We start from the raw sequence: 21,042 nt of genomic DNA on the forward strand, positions 1-21,042 counted from the left end.
TGTGTTGAGTTTTTTGGCACACTGCTGGCTCATATTTAAATGGTTCTCCACTAGGACTCCAAGGTCCCTCTCACAGTTACTACTATTGAGCAAGGTACCAATACTTTCTTCTGCTTGACTCTTTCCCCCAGTACTTCTATTAGATGACTTCAATCAAGCTAGCTGGGAATGTCAAAACCAAAATCTAATCATCTGAGGAGCATCTGATTGGAAAAGGCAAAGTTTTTAATCCTTCTCTTTCCTTGATTTCAAATTGTGTTTGTGTATATTGTCCAACATCAAGACTTCAAAAGAACGTTTTCTCTTCTGTCAGATTGACCATAAAAATCTTTATATCGGCCGTCTGTGAAGTATTACATAATAGTGGATGATAACCTATTTAAATCCTTCCATGAACAATTTGACAGCTTTGCAAAAACTTTTCACATGCAGTTAGACATCCGTCCTCTGCATTCAGTTTGCCATCCACTAAGGTGCTTCTCGCCCTAAATTAATAGAAAATAAAATGAGATTGAAGGGAATACAGTATCAGATTAGGCTAATGAAAGGTTTAGTTTTCACAAGAATTGCTTCCCATTTTTGGAGGCAGCAATTATTTCCTTGTTTGCTCAGGTGTAGAAATTTTCTCCAAGCACTCATTATAATTAAGATAGGAAATCTTCTGAATACCCTGGAGAGCCCTGAATAGAACATCTCTCTCCGTTTATCCATAAGCTTTGCAATTTGATTAAAAACTTAGCAGGAGACACTTTTAAACGATGAATCAGATTGGCCAAAAGTTTTGCGCACTTAAGAAAGTCCAGCCATCCATTAAGGAGAACGGATGCATTCTTCTTCGACCACGTCTTCTGCCAGGTTACCTAATAGGGCCGGTAATCAGGCTGAAAATCCTTGGCTTGATTTAGCACATTGGTTGATGGAGGCAGCCAAAGCAAAATGTTGATAAATATCTCTATACCTTTCTATGAAAAAAGTACATATTCTAATCTACTATTCATTTGTCTCCGAAATTTCTGTGCTGAATTAATTGAAGTTCTAAAGTAATTTTGTTCCAATAGCTTGAAAGTTGTGTTCATTTGTGAAAGAAACTTTGGATTTCTGTGTCATGTTCTATGTGTTTGAAAACTCCTTCTTCTTTTTTTAAGTTTCTAATTGAATTGATGAAGGTGGCAAAAGGACCTACAGTTTTGGTCAGTGGTGAGTTTCAAAAATTTTGTAACCTACTCTGTGGGTGTGGCCTCCTTTGTGGAGTGGCTTGCCGGCCATGTGACCTGGTAGGAGTGGCATGCCGGCCATGTGTTTTCTTTCTTCTTTCTTCTTTTTTCTTTCTTCTCTCTCTCTCTCTCTCTCTCTCTCTCTCCCCCTCTCTCTCTCCTTCCTTTTGTCTCTCTGTCCCTTTTTCCTTTTTTCTTTCATCTCTCTCTCACTTTTTCTTTTCTTTTTCTTTTTTTCTTTATTTCTTTCTTTCTTTTTCTTTCTCTTTCTCTTCTCTCTCTGTGTGAGTCTGTCTGTCTGTCTGTCTGTCTGTCTGTGTGTGTGTGTGTGTGTGTGTGTGTGTGTGTGTGGGTTTCAAAAATTTTGCAACCTCTTCTGTAGGTGTGGCCTGCTTTCTGGTGGAACCTCTTCTAACCAGTTCGGTAGATTTCACGAACCGGTTCTACCGAACTACTGCGAACTGATAGGAACCCATCTCTGAGTTAGATGCTCTAGCAGTTGGATTTTTTGACTGCAAAAAAAGTCATCATTTTGAACTTTCCTGGTGTTTACACATCCCAATCTGAAAAAGCTCAACAGGGCTTTCCCTGTGGTGTCATTCCTTGAGGGTTAATGACAGTGAAGAAAATCAGCAATGCTGCAGGACAGGAGAAGATTGTTCTATGAACAAGAGATCCGTAGACATTCAGTATTAGGCCATGTCACGGTTAATAAAACAAAATAACCCCACATTCTGTCCATGAAAGTTTCATTGAAACTCTTTCAACATGAAAACATAAAAATTGAAATCAATTTCTGTTTTAGATAAAGGTAAATACGTACATACGTGCTAGTCGTTTCCAGCTCAAGGGGGGCCGTGCTCATCTCTGTTTCAAAGCCGAGGAGCCAGTGCTGTCTGAAGACTTCTCCGTGGTCATGTGACCAGCATGACTAACACCGAAGATGCAGAGAGTGCTGTTCCCTTCCCACCAAAGTGGTCCCTATTTTTCTACTTGCATTTTTACATACTTTCAAACCGCTAGGTTGGCAGAAGCTGGGACAAATAATGGGAGCTCACTCCATTACGCGGCGCTAGGGATTCAAACCACTGAACTGCCAACCTTCTGATCAACAAGCTCAATGTCTTAGCCACTGAGCCACCACGTCCCTTAATTTCTGTTTTACATGAAATCAAATGAGTTGTTTTAAAAAGAAAATAGGAGTCTTTTTCTGCCTGACCCAAGTCTTAAGTGAAGTGACCATTGGTTTAACTGAAGTCAGTAACTGACTTGTTTTGTGAACACAAATTTCTTTTTTAACTTCAGAACTTCATTATCAATGAAGGACTTCATTACAACTCCTCTGGGAGTTGTAGACCAAAATCTATGAAATCATACAGCTGAAGAAGGAGGAGGAGGAGGAGGAGGAAGAGGAAGAGGAAGAAGAAGAAGAAGAAGAAAGAAGAAGAAGAAGAAGAAGAAGAAGAGAAGAAGAAGAAGAAGAATTTAGACTTTAAATGTTTATTACTGCAAAACTATAAAATGCCAACTTTTTACAGAGGGATTTACAATAGTGGATACACCACAACTGGTTGCCAAATTCCAAACCATCTTTAGACAATGGTAAAGAGCTCAAGCTCTTGGTAATTTTTTTCTGGAATTCTGTAGTCCATATTTTGTATGGACTGTGGAGTCACTTAGTAGAGCAAAGGTGGGTTCCTAACAGTTTGCACCTATTCGGTAGAACCGGTTCGTCAAATCTACCGAACCGGTTAGAAGAGGTTCCACCAGTGGACCTGGAAAGCCGGCCACACCTACAGAAGAGGTTCCAACATTTTTTTGAAACCCACCACTGGTCCTTGATATGATTATTCTACACTATCCTGCTCATATTTATAAAACTCAGTGCCTCTGTGAAAGGTAAGGATGACTACTGCTTTGTGGTGCAATCAGAACATTGCGTGTGTTGAAGTTGTTTTAACGCAAACAAAGATGCCTTTTAAAAAACAAGTTTACATCCTATTCTTATGCATGCCAGTGCTGTGTGTGAGGTCATTTAAGGTGGTTCTGACAAGTGTCGTCGCCATCTTCATATCCGGTCACATGGGCGGCAAGCCACTCCATCCAGTCACATGGGCGGCAAGCCACTCCCATCTGGTCACATGGGTGGCAAGCCACTCCCACAAAGGAGGCCACACCCACAGAGTAGGTTCGAACAATTTTTGAAACCCACCACTGTAGTGAGAGATGAGTGACATACAAATTTAATAAATAAAAATAAATAAAATACCTAAAGATAGTAATTGAGTAGAGATAAAAAAATCAAGCCCTGTTAAAATCAAGATAAATTCTGGTCTGTGTATTGACCAGATTTCAGTGAGGCACTGGGTTCAAAATGTTGAAAGAGATTATTGATGTAGAAGTAACCAAATCCTGTAAATTTGACCTCAAAGGAGAAGTCCTTTTAAGAACACTTTTTTTCAAGGGGGGGGGGAAACCTTATAGTATGGATATGGATTTTTGCAATACCATGTTAAATATGATGGCAATAGAAGATTAAAGAATGTTTATAATCAGTCTTAGCAGTAAGATTTAGCGTATTGTATTATGATAGCATACAACTGATTTGCTATTTCCTAAATTTAGTCCTTTTTTCAGTTTTATTGCCTGGGATTTCTCAATGTTGAAATTTTACCTAACTTCGGAGGTGGGCAGGCCAGAAATCATGCTAGATCCTTAATAATATGCCATAACATTCATTCAGAAATCATCTGTTCTGGTTTCCTCTGATACAAGCTGTGGCCTTGTTTTCAAGTTTTAACTTAGGGCTAGAATTTGCACAGTGCCAAGTTACCAGACCCAAAACTTAATGGCTTGAGGCTTGATACACTGTCAAGTTCTTAATTAACTTTAATAATAGCTCTAAGCACTGTTGTCAAACATTCCTGCTTCAACTAAAAAACAACAACAACACTTGAAATGACTATTGGAAGTTTATACACATTATATCATTGCTTGAGTGCCAGCTCATATTGAGATCCCACCCATTGCTCTCAAAGAAATCTTTTTTTTTTCAAAAATGGCCCTTTAGAAAATGTACTAAACTGTATTATTTAGCACAGTGTGATTCCATTTGCAGGAGTTCATTGACTCAAAATATGAATAAACAGAAACTAAGAGGATTCTTTAAAACACGAAAGTAATGAAAGGCAGGCTATAGAAAGCTCTAAAGTAAAATAATATTTTATTATTATTATTATGGTTGATTGCACAGTCAGGTAGATGTTTAGGCTTTATTTGGCATCTCTGTTCACCTATGAAGGCATTACCAAGGATCTGGGATAGGCAGATTTTGCTGTTTAATAGTGTTAAATATAATATCGCAGGATTAAGCTCTTCCAAGTAAAGTTGTCTTATGTAATTGACTGATGGTCATTTTGTCAATGCCGATGGTGCTCCAGATAGTTTGGGATTGTACCCAAGTTGCCTATTACTATTGGTACTATCTTTGCTCTCTTTTGCGACAGTTATTCTACTTCTATTTGGATGGATTATGCCCAGAGGTGGTATTCAGCGGGATCTGACCAGTAGCGAACCGGTAGCAGAAATTTTGAGTAGCTTGAAGTACCATCTCTGACTGGCCCTGCCCCAATCTATTTGCTGCCTCCCTGATTAGCTGTGTCTTCTTTTGTGGCATAGGAGAATAGAGCTAAAAAGCAGGTTAGCGGGATGGGAGGGAATGAAAATTTTGCAGTATCCTTCCTCCAGGAGCGGGAGAAAATGGGAATTTTGCAATATCCTTCCCCTGGAGTGGGGTGGGAATGTATCCTTCCCCTGGAGTGGGGTGGGAATGGAGATTTTGCAGTATCCTTCCCCTGGAGTGGGGAGGGAATGGAGATTTTGCAGTATCCTTCCCCCAGGAGTGGGTGGGAATGCGGATTTTGCAGTATCCTTCCCCTGGAGTGGGGATGGAATCGGGATTTTGCAGTATCCTTCCCCTGCCAGCCCACCAAGCCATGCCATGCCTACCAAGTCATGATCACAGAACCAGTAGTAAAAAAAATTGAATCCCACCACTAATTATGTCCATTTCTGTGAAGATTGTGAATGAGAAGATTGCTCACAACATTATTTTTCATCATCGTTGTAACAGTCACTAAAGGCAATCACTGAACAAGGATACCTGTATCCTAACAGCACATGAATGAATTATTTGTAGGTGAAACCATTGTGTGGATCCATTGTGATTCTGTTTGAATTAGACATTCACAATCTGAAGCCAAAGTGTTTTAAGTTGAGCCACTTTGAAATTTGATTTGAGACGAATGTGAATGATAACGCTTCCAGTTGATAATGGTGATGATGATGAGCATAATCTTTGTAATTTCTTACTTCCTACAAAAACTACCAAATGATCCACCAACATGAGATCATAATCTATTCCCCTAGTTCAGCTTCCCTGAAATAATCAACAATTCACCAAAACAATAACCTAATTTCTCGATGGCTCATTTTGTAAAGAACAATTTGGCTTCTGATTATAGGGAGTAGAAAGAGCAGAGCAAAGCATATTTAGAAGCAGTCTGATTCCCAATCAGTAGGATTGGCACTGCAAATCAGTGTCTGCATTAATTAGAAACTGTGCATCTGATGGCTTTAAGGGTTGAATTTCTTTCCAACAATTTAGCTCTGTTTCCTTTGTCAACGTGCTGAATGTTACATATGGAAAATTGGGATAGCATATATATAACTAACATGATAAACAAAGACGTCCAAGTTCATAGCAAACAAATAACAGTGTTCTTCTAACTCGAACAATCTGACAATGATGGAAAGTCTGCAATTCGTATTTGTATTTTCGTATTTAATAGATTTATAGGCCGCCCAATCCCGAAGGACTCCGGGCGGCTTACAGAAAACAAATCTTAAGAAAATATAAAGGATTAAAAAGAACAGTGAGAATAGATTAAACCATATCATACACCCACCTCTGGTCGGGGCTGGGCCTAAATCATGAGGTCAGCCCCCAGGCCTGCTGGAATAGCCAGGTTTTAATAGCCATTTGGAAGGCCATGAGAGTGGAAAGTGTCCGGATCTCAGGGGGAAGTTTGTTCCATAAGGTCGGAGCGGCCACAGAGAAGGCCCTCCTCCGGGGCGCCAGCCGACATTGCCTGGCTGACGGCACCTGAAGAAGGCCCACTCTGTGCGATCTTATCGGCCGTTGGGAGGTATGTGGCAGAAGACGGTCTCGCAGGTATCGAGGTCCTAAGCCATGTAGGGCTTTAAAGGTAATGACCACCAGCACCTTGAATCGCGTTCGGAGACCAATAAGAAGCCAATGCAGCTCACGGAGGATAGGTGTAACGTGGGTGTATCTTGGTATCACTCGCACGGCTGCATTCTGGACTAGTTGTTTTTTCTTTCCGTTCTTCTATTCCAAGTTAATTGGAGAACTCTGGGAGTTGAAGTCCATACATATTAAAGTTGCCAAAGTTAGGAAATACTGATGTAGAAAATAAAAATACTATTTTGTTTAGCTTTGTCATAGCATTTTAACCCTAACGTTTCTTAAGTAACGGAAAATTAAATGCTCAACACCACAGAATGTTTCTTCTTGTAAAGCTCTTATAAATTATACTCTGAATAAAAGAGATAGCATTGTAAGACTAGGAGGGGAAAATGCTTATATTTGTAAATGCAGATGCTTTAGTAGACATAGCTTGATGGCTTTCCTTCCCAGAAAAAGGCTGCAGGCTTTGGGAGATATAAAACAATGCAAATTTGCTTTGGAAATAAACATTTTAATCCCATGTGGCTGTTTACCAGGGAAAAAGTGGGGAGAGGACCAATTACTCTAATTTTCTCTTTTAGGTACACATTTGAGAAGAGGAATGTTTAATTATTTGTTTTAAAGGAAATTATCTCATAAGTAAGACTGCAGATTCTAGAAAAGGAAATCAAATACTAAAAACTAGTGATGAGCACCAAAGAATTGAGGCCTTTGAACTATGGTGCTGGAGAAGGCTTCTGCGAGTCCCTTGGACTGTAACCAGTCAGACCTAGAAGAGATCAACCCTGACTGCTCTTTAGAAGGCCAGATCCTGAAGATGAAATTCAAATACTTTGGCCTTCCTGAGAAGGAAGGACTCACTGGAGAAGAGCCTCATGCTGGGAAAGACTGAGGGAAAAAGAAGAAGAAGGGGAAGACAGAGATGAGGTGGCGGATGGAGTCATTGAAGCAGTTGGCATGAGCTTAAATGGTCTCCAGAGGATGGTAGAGGACAGGAAAGCCTGAAGGAACGTTGTCCATGGGGTCATGATGGGTCAGACATGATTTTGCAACTAACAACAACAAGTGATGACCACTGGGAGGTTTTTAACAAAACAAGATAGAAGCCACAACCATAAAATTTAAGGTCCATTGTTTTTGTGTTTTTTATGCTGTTGCACATAAAATGGGTGAGGGGCTTCAGTTTTGTGGTTTGAACTGCCATTTGCATACATTTCACAAACATACAAGAACACACACAAACAGAGTTGTCTGTGTAAACAGAAAGATGTTCGGATATTATTTTTCTGTGCTCAAATGGAGAGCACAGATCATTCTGCTGAAGGTTTGCTGCCTAATAGTGTGTGGCCTACCAGGTCGAATGATCCTGTTTTATTACACATATTTCTGTTTGTTTGCCTGCTTTCTTGCTTTGTAAGCTGTCCTGGGGCCTATAGAAATGGGCACTGTAATAAAAAGTTACAGTTAACAAAAAAAAATCCATACAATAAATGTTAAAAATGTTTCTTTTATCCAGTAGACTTAAACACTGCTGTGTTTCTACTTTGGTCTTCAGGTGGCCAGAATACTGTATCCTTCTTGTAGCAGGAAATGAGACCAGACCAGCTCTTTGTCAGAAGGAAAGGTTTATTTGCGCAAAGGTTCAGGAGAGTTTGATCAAGCAAAATCTGAACCCCGAAGGGCAGTTGTTTACAGTCTTTTATACTCTTAGCCAACTTATCAATCATCCCCAAATACCTGGCCTTCCTGTGTCATGTAGACCCCTGTCCTGTGTCAGAAGAGCCGAGGTGGCGCAGTGGTTAGGGTGCAGTACTGCAGGCCACTTCAGCTGACTGTTATCTGCAGTTCAGCGGTTCTAATCTCACCGGCTCAAGGTTGACTCAGCCTTCCATCCTTCCGAGGTGAGTGAAATGAGGACCCGGATTGTTGTTGGGGTGATATGCTGACTCTGTAAACCGCTTAGAGAGGGCTGAAAGCCCTATGAAGCGGTATATAAGTCTAACTGCTATTGTTAAGTCTAACTGCTATGTAGGCCTCGTACACAAACTCCCAAAACAGAGACATGACAATCATTACTCATTTACCTCCCCACAGGGGGTATTGATACCAATATCCTGTTTCATTTGTTTTAGTTAGGTAAAGCAAACAGAACAACTAATCTTAAGGGTATCATTCTTTTTTCCCATTCCGCATGGTCAAGAAACTTTTAATACCCAAATAATCTGTCTAGTTGTCAAGTTCTCTTTTTCTCACATTATTATCCCTACCTGCAGAACTGGCCCTATCATTGAGCAGAGAGCGGTTGGGTTGTTCTCATTATTTCCCTATATTGTCATTTTCCCCTTGTCGGTGTATTTTGCCATTTCAATAGAGTGGCTATTGGGAATATTCAATGCCTTATGCCAAAATATCTTGGTCAACTCTGGATATTGTGCAATTATAAGAATTAGCATGGTAGCCTAAGACAACAACCTTTAACCACAACAAAAACTGCACTTTAGATTCCCCAAGTATTTTGGGGAAGTCAAAAACAGCAAGATGGAGATCATAGGTAAAAAAGACAGGACTTTAATTCTTTCAAAGTATAAAGTATGGATGTCACTTACTTTTTTTTAATCCCGCTGCAGATCCATTGTCAGCTTCAAACTGAACCTGACCACAGCCAGGTAATTGTAATTAAATAATAAGAGCTGGTGAAAATGATCTATAATGTAGTTCCCTCATAAAATTAGGTAGAAGGAAGTGGATGTGATTCTACTGAAATATTAAACTGAATCTTCAGCCAGGCGTGTATATTTGTACTTTGAACATTTGTAGAAAAACGTTATAACCCAATCATATTTTTTTCTATCTACTAAACCCAGATGAGAAAACTGGTAAATGTGTAACGACAAAGTAGCAAAAGATAAACGAAGGAATCGATGATGAAACTACCTCAGGAAGAAAATTGTGTGGACTAAGCACAAAAGATATATTCATAATGCATTAAAAAAAAACAGCACAGGTCTGTAGGCATTGTTCACATCTGTCCATAAGCAACTGATTCATAGAAACGAGATCTGCTGACTCGTAGAATTTTATAATTGGGAGACATTTGGGAATTTACTTAATCCAACTCATTGCTCAAGGCATATTCATCTTGTAAGACACAGAACTAAAAGTGTACTCTCTTTCTACACCAAGCAATATCCATATTCCGAGTTGTTAATGGTCCAACACACCCTACTGCCTTCTGTCGAAATAATTGGAGGCTTGGACATGATGAAAAATTGATACACCCAGACTTACTCCTCTGCCTTGTTTTGGATCAATCAGTTATGCTTCATGATAGGATTGTGTCAAATATTTTTCCCTTAACGCCTGGCCTTTTTCTTGGGTTGTGCCCGAAACAAGTCACTTTATTGCCAAATCAAGCAACTAGAAAAAGGCAAAGAACTGTTGCTAACAAGTGAAGAAACTGAATGCATTTATATGTATTCTTCATGGTTTAGGTCCTGAGCTTCTTTTACAGTCCTTTCTAATGAACTTCCTCCCTTGTTTCCCTGGCTCAGCTGATAAAGGAGAAACCTTGTGGTTTAGTGGTTAACACAACTGTCTAATATGTAATCAGCACAGGTTCTAATCCCGGTAAGGGTATGGCTAGCTGATGAGAGCTAAAGCTTGAAATAAATCTATACTAGTCTCCCTTTATTTATTTATCAGCACAAATGCAACACAAATGTAACAAAGGCAACAGTAAAAATATTGGGTTTCTGTCGTGATGGACTCTTGTGACGAGCCGATGGACAGAGAATGGAAGCAGTGAGTTTCCTCCCATATTTGGGCATACCAGGGTTGTGACACAATACATACATACACACATACACACATGCACACATGCACACATACACACATACACACAAACACATACACACATACATAGACACATACACACACATATGAATGTATGTATGTACATACATACATACATACAGTATACATACATACGTGACGTGATGAACCGTGGCCTCGAAGCTGTTATGGACTGGATGAGGATTAACAAGCTTGTGCTCAACCCAGAAAAGACCGAGTGGCTGTTGTGTTTCCCTCCCAGAGATTCGACCAATATTCCATCACTCAGGCTGGGGGTCAAATTCTATACCCCTCAGAGAGGGTTCGCAACTTGGGAGTCCTCCTGGACTCACAGCTATCGTTTGACCACCATTTAATGGCTGTGACCAGGGGGGCATTCGCCCAGGTTCGCCTGGTGCGCCAGTTGCGACCCTACCTGAATCGGGAGGCTCTCACAACAGTCACCCGGGCCCTTGTGACCTCTAGGCTGGAATACTGCAACGTGCTCTACATGGGGCTGCCCTTGAGAGCATCCGGCGACTTCAGCTAGTACAGAATGCGGCCGCGCGAGTGATTGCGGGTGCACCTCGGTTCACCCGCATACACCTATCCTCCGCGAGCTGCGCTGGCTACCTGTCGATCTCCGGATGCGCTTCAAGGTGCTATTAGTCACCTATAAAGCCCTACATGGCAGTGGATCTGGATACTTGAGAGACCGCCTTCTGCCAATTACATCCCTACGACCAATAAGATCACATAGATTAGGCCTCCTCCGTATACCATCGGCCAGCCAGTGTCGGCTGGCAACTACAAGGAGGAGGGCCTTCTCAGTAGTAGCCCCGACCCTTTGGAACGAGCTCCCCGTAGAGATTCGCACCCTCGCCACCGTCCAGGCCTTCCGCACAGCCCTGAAGAACTGGCTCGCCCGTCAGGCCTGGGGACAAGGATAGTTCCCCTCCCGAATGATGAATGTATGTTGTTTACTATTTTATTATATGTCTCATCTTAATGTCTGTATTCCCCTTCCCCGATTTTATGTGAGCCGCCCTGAGTCCCCCCAGGGAAAAGGGCGGCCTACAAATATTAATAAAATCTCTAAAAAATCTCTAAATCAGTATACATACATACATTCAGCATTTAGTCATGCCGGCCACATGATCGTGGAGACATCTTCCAACAGCACTGGCTCTTCGGCTTTGAAACAGATGAGCACTGCCTTATCGGGAACAACTAGCACATATGTGCAAGGGGAACCTATATATATCAGCATAAATATACTATATATATATATATCTATATATATATTATATATATATATATATGTATATGTATATGTATATGTATATGTATATGTACATGTACGTATGTATGTATGTATGTATATGTATATATATATATATATATATGTATATGTATGATATATATATATATATATATATAATATATGTATATATATATATAATACATATATATATATATATAATATTATTATATATATACATATACCTACATATACATAACACATACACATACACATACACATACACATACATATACATATACATATAACATATACATATACTATACTACATATACATATACATATACTATATAATATATATATATATATATATATATATATATATGTTATATTTATGCTGATAAATAAATAAAGGGAGACCTAGTATAGATCTATTTCAAGCTATTTAGCTCTCATCAGCTAGCCATACCCAAGTTTTTGGGAATCGAACCTGTGCTCCATTGCCTCCCATATATATATATATTCACGAGGGAGGGAGGGAGGGAGGGAGGAGGGAGAGAGAGAGAGAGAGAGAGAGAGGGAGGGAACTTCCCAATGCTGGTCTAAAATGCTTGACTGAAATATTAAGTTTCTGACTGAACATACCCATAACTAAGACACTGTTTGGTAGAGTGGTTAAGGCAGCAGGCAAGACACCAGGAGGCTGTGAGTTCTAGTCCTGCTTTAAGCACAAAGCTAGTTTGGGTGATTATGGGCCAGACTCTCTCTCTCAGTCCTAACAAAAAAGAGGCAAAGGGAAACCACTTCTGAAATCTTGTCAAGTGTACTGCAGGGACAGACCAACAACTCAAGACACTAAAAAAAAAACCCTCAAAAAAGCAGGGTTTGAGATCCCTTTTGAAGGATCTTGAGAGAAGTGGAAAGGAAACGAAGCAGAAATAAAGTTTAGGCAAGAAAACAGCCCAAGTATAAGAGTTGTGGGAGGAAAGCATTTCAAATAGATTCTCACTTAATCATCCCACCTGACTTTACTCCTGCAGTTTTCAAGATCCTGTTTTAACCCCAAGCATTCAAGATACTGTTGTGAAATCCATGCGGCTTCCTTGCTTTGCCCGCTACAGTCTGATCCTTTGAACAATTTCTTTGGTCGGCATTCCAAAGGCAGATACTCGCATTGAAATGCAGGGTGTTGGCAATGAAAGCATTGTACAAGCCACGCAGATTTTTTCCCTACCATTCTGGAATCTATTGTAAAGATTGTAGTGAAGTAGTGTATTGATAAGTAGGGGAGGCTCCCCTGGCATTTAACTAATGTTATGATCTGAAGCTCTAATGAGAACCTTGTGAATAGCAAAGAAGTCGGAGTCCATTTTTCTCCTGGGCAATCAGTGCTCGTAGTATTCCAAACACAAAAGGTCATGTTTGCTATGTGCTCCAAAATTATTCCTCTGTGTCGGCTATCAGTGCAAAGTGATTTTTGCAGGCAAAGCAAAAAGTGCCACGCAGAAGCAATTGAGCATGGCAGGGTAAATAATTAATAGGAAGGACTGACTTTTCATTTATGTAGCGTCTTTAAAAGATACACAAACACTTAAAGTGCATCAGAGTAAATCCTGGGCATTGCAGCTGAAAGTAACATCAATGTTTGCTCAAAGTATTAATATGTACAAGGCAACCTCTATTATATTTTATTATTATCAATATTAAAGTAGCAATAAATTATATGTTCTCTATATGCTAAAGTGGGGCCAGAGCCCACTTTTGCTTATATAAAATATCTGTCTGCTGTTAAATTAAATGCAAAGCAGGTTAAAAGGATGGACTTGGACAGCCCCAGCTCATTAAAGCTATATGTTTACATTCTGAACATTTCTATTTTAAGTAATCTCTTATATGGGCCTCCAATCAAACAGCTATAAGTTAAGGAAAAATATGTTAACCAAGATTGTGACCATTGTTTTTTTGAAAATCCCTAACATAATCTAATATAACACAAGGAAAGCTGATTTCATTCATGGCAATTTAAAAGAGGGTGGAATTTGTTCAAGAAGCGCACTCCTAATTATCTCTTCAGTATATACATATACTGTATTTTTCTGAGTATAAGATGCACCTTTTTCCCTCCAAAAAAAGGCTGAAAATCTGGGTGCATCTTATACACTGAATACAGCATTTTTTGCCTCCCGAAACCCCCCCCCTTCACCAAAATGGCCATGCATAGCTTTTAGGAAGCTTATAGTGCTCCTTGGGGTTGGAAAGAGCTGAAATGAGTGAAAAGGGGGTGGTTTTGCTCAATTTTGCCCCCCCCCAACCCCCAGGAGTACTCTATAAACCTCCTAAAGCTATGCGTGCCTGTTTTTAAAAAACGACCCATTTTCACCAAAAACAGGTCATTTTGGGGAGGTTTGTAGAGTGCAAAAACTTTTTTTTTAATTTGCCTCTTCAAAATCTTGGTGCGTCTTATACTCTGAAAAATATGGTAATTGCACATTTCTTTGAATTCTGATGGTTGACAGACACACAAAGCTGCATTATTATCTTAGAAGTACTGACTTCAAAGATCAAGATAATTCTACAGCAAACCTTTATATTTTGTTTTTGTTTTATGCTGCCTGCTACAAGATATCTTTACTATGAATTTCATTTGTTCCAAAAACTGTTATCCTGAAGAGGTGATGTATAGTCTATTCAAGGAACTCCCCACCGTATTGTGCAACATATCTAAATCAAACAAATTAAGATTGCCTTCAATTTTGTTCTTCCAACAATATTTTGTCACAGGTGACATTTGCTCCACAACACTCTATTAAACTGTCTGGGGTAACAAGTATTTGGCTCAAATCCTGTCAGAGGGTGTTTAATATAGAGCTATTAACTGACAAACCATCCCCTTCTTCTTTAAAACCCAATGATTGACAGGAAAGGGGCTATTGTCTTGAACAGATAAGATTTCTTGACAGAAGTTGTGAGGAATCTTCCTTTAGTTCTTGACTTCTTGTTTTTCTTTTATAATCATGGCCAAAATAGCTTCTGACTTTTGATTTATTTCCTTCTCCCCAAATCCCACTATAGGCTTTTCTTCCCAACACAGAAAAAGAGCTAAAGCTTCCCATATTTTTGGAAGGTATGGAGAATGAAAAGGGTTGGTTTTTTCAGGGGGAAGGGGAGAGTTTCCACCTTCAAGTTAGTCTTAATTCCTGGGGATTTTCTGCATGTAGTGCTTCTAGCTTTTTTCGTAGGAATATGATGTAAACTTGTTTTTTAAAAGGCGTTTTTGGTTTGCGTTAAAACAACTTCAACACCGCAATGTTCTGATTGCACCACAAACGCAGTAGTCATCCTTACCTTTCACAGAGGCACTGAGTTTTATAAACATGAGCAGATAGTGTAGAATAATCATATCCAAGGACCAGTGGTGGGTTTCAAAAATGTTGGAACCTCTTCTGTAGGTGTGGCCTGCTTTCCGGGTCCACTGGTGGAACCTCTTCTAACTGGTTCGGTAGATTTGACGAACCGGTTCTACCGAATAGGTGCGAACTGGTAGGAACCCACCTCTGATATGAATCATCCCTTCTGCTGGAGAGAGAATGTGTTTAGAACAGTGGTTTTCTTCAGAAATGTGATTTTGTCAAAAACATAAAGTCACCGTGAAGGATGAATGTCATTTATTTTTATTATCTTCGGGAACACACATACAGACACACACGACCGATACTAAATATAGTAATACAGTTATACTAATTCTCTAACTCATTTTTGTTACTTTAAATCCTATTTTAGCCAGTTTAACTGGGAAGTGCTTGTGCTATATGATGAGTTGTTATCCAGTATTTTCACCAACATTCCTACATTTACTATGTTTTATCCCATCTCATTCTTATACTTACAGCACATGGCTAAAGCATTTGCTTGAGTCAGCTCAAATCCTTTAGCCAGTCTTTTGCTCAACTCTGCAGTTTGTGTTGATTACTTTGGCAAGGAAGGGAAGGGGAGATATGAATATTTTCATTCACGGGCCCCAGATCCTGTTTTTTTACAAGGTAGCATTTAAGTTTCCCCTTGCCCATTATCCAATGGATCATGTTCTGATAACATGCAAGAATGTGGGATTTAATGCAATTGTTATGCAAATTGCCTTGAAATGCTTTCACTTCAGGACATAAACCAGCACTTTATTTGTCCTGGTGCAAAGGCTCCGATCAACCATTCCAATCTCTGTGGTTTGATAGGTGAATATAAGACTGGGTTAGTTATATCCTATCTGTGATGAAAGTGCAGCCAACTTCATAAATTTTTCAGGTTTCTATTTAACCTTTGAGAATAATCTTTGGAAAGTTTATTAAGAGTTAGCAGTTGATAAATAGATTATTTATGAGGCTTGTTTTATCTGCAAGAGCAGTCCTACCTGTAAATGCATTGCCATCTGAAAGTCCAGGATTAAGTAATTCATTGTTGACCCTATTATCTAGGCAGTAGGTGTGCAAGATTTGTTTTAGTAAGAGAGACATTTACCAGGAATTCTTTCTTGTGATTCCCACTAAGGTGCATGTACTTATTTTTAAAGCCTTTCATATGGAATTACCTCTCACCAGTTGTTTCTCTTCCCATCAGAAGTGGTTCTACCATTCGCACCTATTCGATAGAACCGGTTCGTCAAATCTACCGAACCAGTTAGAAGAGGTTCCACCAGTGGACCCGGAAAGCAGGCCACACTACAGAAAGGTTCCAAAAATTTTGAAACCCACCACTGCCCCCCACACACACACAGAGACAGACAGACTGACAGAGAGAGAGAGGAGAAAGAAAAGGAAGAAAAGAAAGAAGAAAGAAAAAGAAAGAAAAAGAGTGAGAGAAAGATGAAAGAAAAAAGAAAAAAGGAACAGAGAGACAAAAGGAAGGAAAGGAGAGAGAGAGAAAGAAAGAAGGAAGGAAGGAAGAAGAAGAAAGAAGAAAGAAAAAGAAAGAAGAAAGAAGAAGAAAGAAGAAAAGAAAGAAGAAAGAAAGAAGAAAGAAGAAAGAAGAAAAAACACATGGCTGGCAAGCCACTCCCACAAGGTCACATGCCAGCAAGCCACTCCCACAAAGGAGCCACACCCACAGAGCAGGTTCCAAAAAAATTTGAAACCCACCACTGCTTCCCATCCTAGCTGATCTGGCAGGAGGGATCTGCTCTGGTCCCATCAGCTACAAAATTTCAGCTAATGGGGCCAGAAAGAGAGCCTTTCCTGCTATGTTGGCTAGGTATCTTGTCTTTTTATGTACACCGAGAGCATTAAAGACAAATTTCTTGTGTGTCCAATCACACTTGGCCAATAAAGAATTCTATTCTATTCTATTGCCTTCCCTCTAGTATATTTATTCCTTCTGAGATCAGACAGGACCCAACTCTACTGAACTTCATAAAGCCTCAAAGATCTGGTTCTGCTTCTTCAGCCTGAGGTTCTGGGTGTGAAGGAACCCATTTCCTGACATGCTAATGGCTACTTGTGATTGTTCTCAGCTGCTATGCGTTTTAATTTTTGTACATGTGTTTGTTTTTATTTACTTTTAATTTAGTTACTCCGCCCAAAGTAATTTCTTGATACTCAGTAACATAATAAACAAACAAGCAAACAAGGTATTGGATTTGATGAATTCAATTAGCTCTTCCAGATTTATGATCCTATGTTTGAAATAGAAATAAATTATCTCACAGTTTATGGTATGTTCTCCTCGATAATTACTGAAAAAAATGGGGAAACTATAGCTATGAAAAGAAGACATGTTTTAAGACCCGACAACGCGAGAGGCAACTATCTCAGAAATTTTCTCTGTGCACCAGGCATGGAATTCAGTACTCCAAGGATAAAACCTCCAACTATCGTGAAATCATATTGCCCTAGCATACCATCTCAACTATCATAGGATAGTTCCTTAACTTTTCTTTAGAGATGGATAAATTGGGGCTGGTTTTATCATGTTTTATATATATCACAATTGATCGATTATGTGTCATCGTTGTTTTCAACTCCTGGTGACCACATAGCAATAGCAATAGCACTTAGACTTATATAGCACGTCACAATGCTTTTACAGCCCTCTCTAAGCAGTTTACAGAGCCAGAATATTTCCCCCAATAATCTGGGTCCTCATTTTTACTGACCTGAGAAGGATGGAAGGCTGAGTCAACCTTGAGCCTGATGAGATTCGATCTGCCAAACTGCGGGCAGCTGGTGATCAGCAGAAGTAGCCTGCAGTACTGCACTCTAACCACTCCGCGCCACAGCATCTCATAGACTTTCTCTATATCTATCATGGCATAGTGTTAACTCTTACTTAATTCATCCCTTTGTAAAGAACAACATATTTATTTGCCCATTTTAACAAGCTGGAATCATTGGTTCCTCCCCATCCTACACACCATTGTTTATTCCCTAGACAAACGCGAATACAAGTCATACCAATTTTCCTTGCATTTTTAGTGCAGCTAAAAACTTAATATTGCCATCTACATCGCTCCAGCCAAACTGTTTTGAGATTGGCATGTTTCAGAAAGGAAATGAACCCTTTATTGGAGATATCAAAGGACAATGTGGTGCTTTAAAATTGTTTTTCACTCGTTTTATAGCCAGCTACTTGATTTATCTTTGTTTCATTCACTGGTACTCAGCAGAGTCGACAGCAAAATGTTTTTTTTGTGGAGCACTGGAGTTGAAACAATATTCTAGTGGCAAAAAAAGAGAAGATACTAAACTTATTTATTTATTTGCTTCGGGCAACTATAGGCCATCCACCTGGAGCTTGTTTCCATAAAATATTTGGGTTAGAACTAATTTAGATTTGGACACCAGGAATGAGCAGCTGGTTTCTCTACTGCCACAACGAAGACTATATCTTCTGATGAAAGGGAAGAACTGGTGAACAATGAGGGTGGAGGTTCGTTCTCTGGATTAGTTTCCGAAGGTTTATCAGGCTAGGTAAAATCTTCAATTTAGGGGATGTCCGTACCAGTGTCCTTCTGCTTATAAGGGGGTTGTGTGACCAGTAGGTCTTGTGAAGTGGAGGTCAGGTGAGATTTTGTGATGGGTCTTGTGATGGATTGTGTAAAGTGAGGGTCTTGGGGGATCAGATGTGATGGGTGATATCAGATGAAGGTCTTGGTAATGGATGAGGTGAGGGTCACGTCAGATGAAGATCTTGGGATGGGGCAGGTATGGGTCACATCATGTGAGGGTCTTGTGAGAGGTCAGGTGAGGGGTGTCAAGGCTGCTTCACTTAATAACCAAGAAAGAAACCACTCAACTCCATTTTGCAGAATTAAGAGTACTTTTACTGGTTATAAGTAAATAGAAGTTAAGCAAAGCTGGAGCTGAGCAAAAGCGCGCGAAAGCATTAGATATCAATACATGATTCATTCCCCTCCCCTTGGTAACCCCAGTCCATAGTCCAATCATATATCTTCACAGCTGTCAGGTGGGAGACATCTTCAAAAATCATCATCAGGTTGGTATGCCGGACAGTTGGCCTTGACGGGAACCTCCTCTCCTTTCCACATGCGCAAACGAATGGTGAGAACAACTCCCAATTAACAGTCCTCCTGTACAGAATATTTCCCTCACCCAAATCAATGGCAGCCAAAAAGCAAGCAGCAAAACAGTGGCTGACAAGGGGTCAGGTGTGGGTCATGTCAGGTGAGGGTCTTCTGAGGGTTCTTGTGTTGGGGAGGTCACATCAGGTGAGGGTCATTGTGAGGTGAAGTGCTGGTTGGGGGGATTGCATGAGTTGCTGAACAATTTATTTAGGGCACTATGGTTCTACTAGATAAGAGTTCCCATCATTCCTGGCCAGTGGCAAACCTGGATTAACTGGTATGAGTTAATATGATCTCTACGGGAGTACAGATTCCCATCTCTACAAATTAAGCTAACTTTCCTTCCATGAACGAAACAGCAGTCCCCAATGCAATTTTGTGCTGTTTGGAGAGATCCTGTTCCATAGAGTGTCGCATTTAGCTGGCTCTCTTTAGGTTTAGGTTTAGGTTTATTAGATTTATATGCCACCCTTCTCCCAAGGACTCAGGGCGGCGTACAACATTAAAAGAAACACATAATACAAAAGTTTTAAAAAAATTAAATAGAATATCCCAAACAAATACAATTAGAATTGACAATAACATTGTTTTAAAAAAATTCGAATTAAAATTAACAATGGCCAATAATTTATTTTGTTTTGTTCAGGCCAGGCTGGCTTGCTGGAAAAGTCAACTTTTTAAGGCGCGTCGGAAGGACCGGAGGTCGGGGATTATACGAAGCTCCGGGGGCTCATTCCGGAGGGAAGGGGCTCCCACAGAGAAGGCTCTCCCGCTGGGGTTCCCCAGCCTACACTGCCCGGCCGACGGCACCCTGAGGAGGCCAACTCTGTGGGATCGCACTGGACGATGGGAGGCTACCGGTGGCAGTAGGTGGTCTCGCAGGTATCCTGGGCCTAAGCCATGGAGGGCTTTAAAGGTCATAATTAGTACCTTGAATTGCACCTGGAAGACAACAGGCAACCAGTGCAGGCCGCCTAAAAGGGGTGTAACATAGGAGCACCTGGATGCCCCCATGACAACCCGCGCAGCCGCATTCTGGACCAGTTGAGCCTCCGGGTGCTCTTCAAGGGTAGCTCCATGTAGAGGGCGTTACAGTCGTCCAGACGGGAAATGAAGACTTTGTGAAAGACTTTAAAGTCTTTATGAAGACTTTATGGGCTTTCCTATGACAAGCATGGAAGGAAATGTGTTCTGCCAGCCCAAATGTCAGCCCACTTCAATAAGTGCCCAACCAATGTTTCCAAAGACTTATAGCTATTTATTTTACTCATTTGTTATGATTTTATCCTTGCTCATTGCTTAAATAATTTAAGCAAATTAATTAGAAACTAAATTAAAGTGCTAGAAAAAGATAGATATTCAGGTAATGTCCTTTTACTAAAAAAAGAATATTTATTTCCTCCACTTTCTTATTACATCTTAAATCTTCTCATTGCCTCCTACAATTTTCTTCTGGAATCTGGGGCAAGAAGCTGCAGAGAAAGGGACACCATCAAAAATGATTTCCCCCCCCCCTATCTTGATTGATAAGGGGAAAGAAAGTCATCTGAATCATAGAAAACAAAAAATCAATTAAAAAACCAAAATAATAATAATCAATTATTATTGATCAATTAATGATTAAAAAGTAGAAACAAACCCTACTTTATTCTAGAGGGAATAAAGCACAATGATCAACTCACCCAGGATTTTCATTAACTTCTAAGCCAAAAACAACAACTCCTTCCTTGAAAATGATGGGCAACGGGAAAAAAAGGATCAGCAATTAAAGGCCTGTTTATTTTGGAGATCTGCTAAATTTTAGTCATGTCCTTAAATGCATAACTGGCTATTGAGTCTTGGCTTTTCACCATCATTTTAGCCACTGTCTATTCACTGCTGGATGAAGGCTTCTTCT

This window comes from Thamnophis elegans, chromosome 10 (assembly GCF_009769535.1).
Source record: "Thamnophis elegans isolate rThaEle1 chromosome 10, rThaEle1.pri, whole genome shotgun sequence".
Classification (NCBI taxonomy): Eukaryota; Metazoa; Chordata; class Lepidosauria; order Squamata; family Colubridae; genus Thamnophis; species Thamnophis elegans.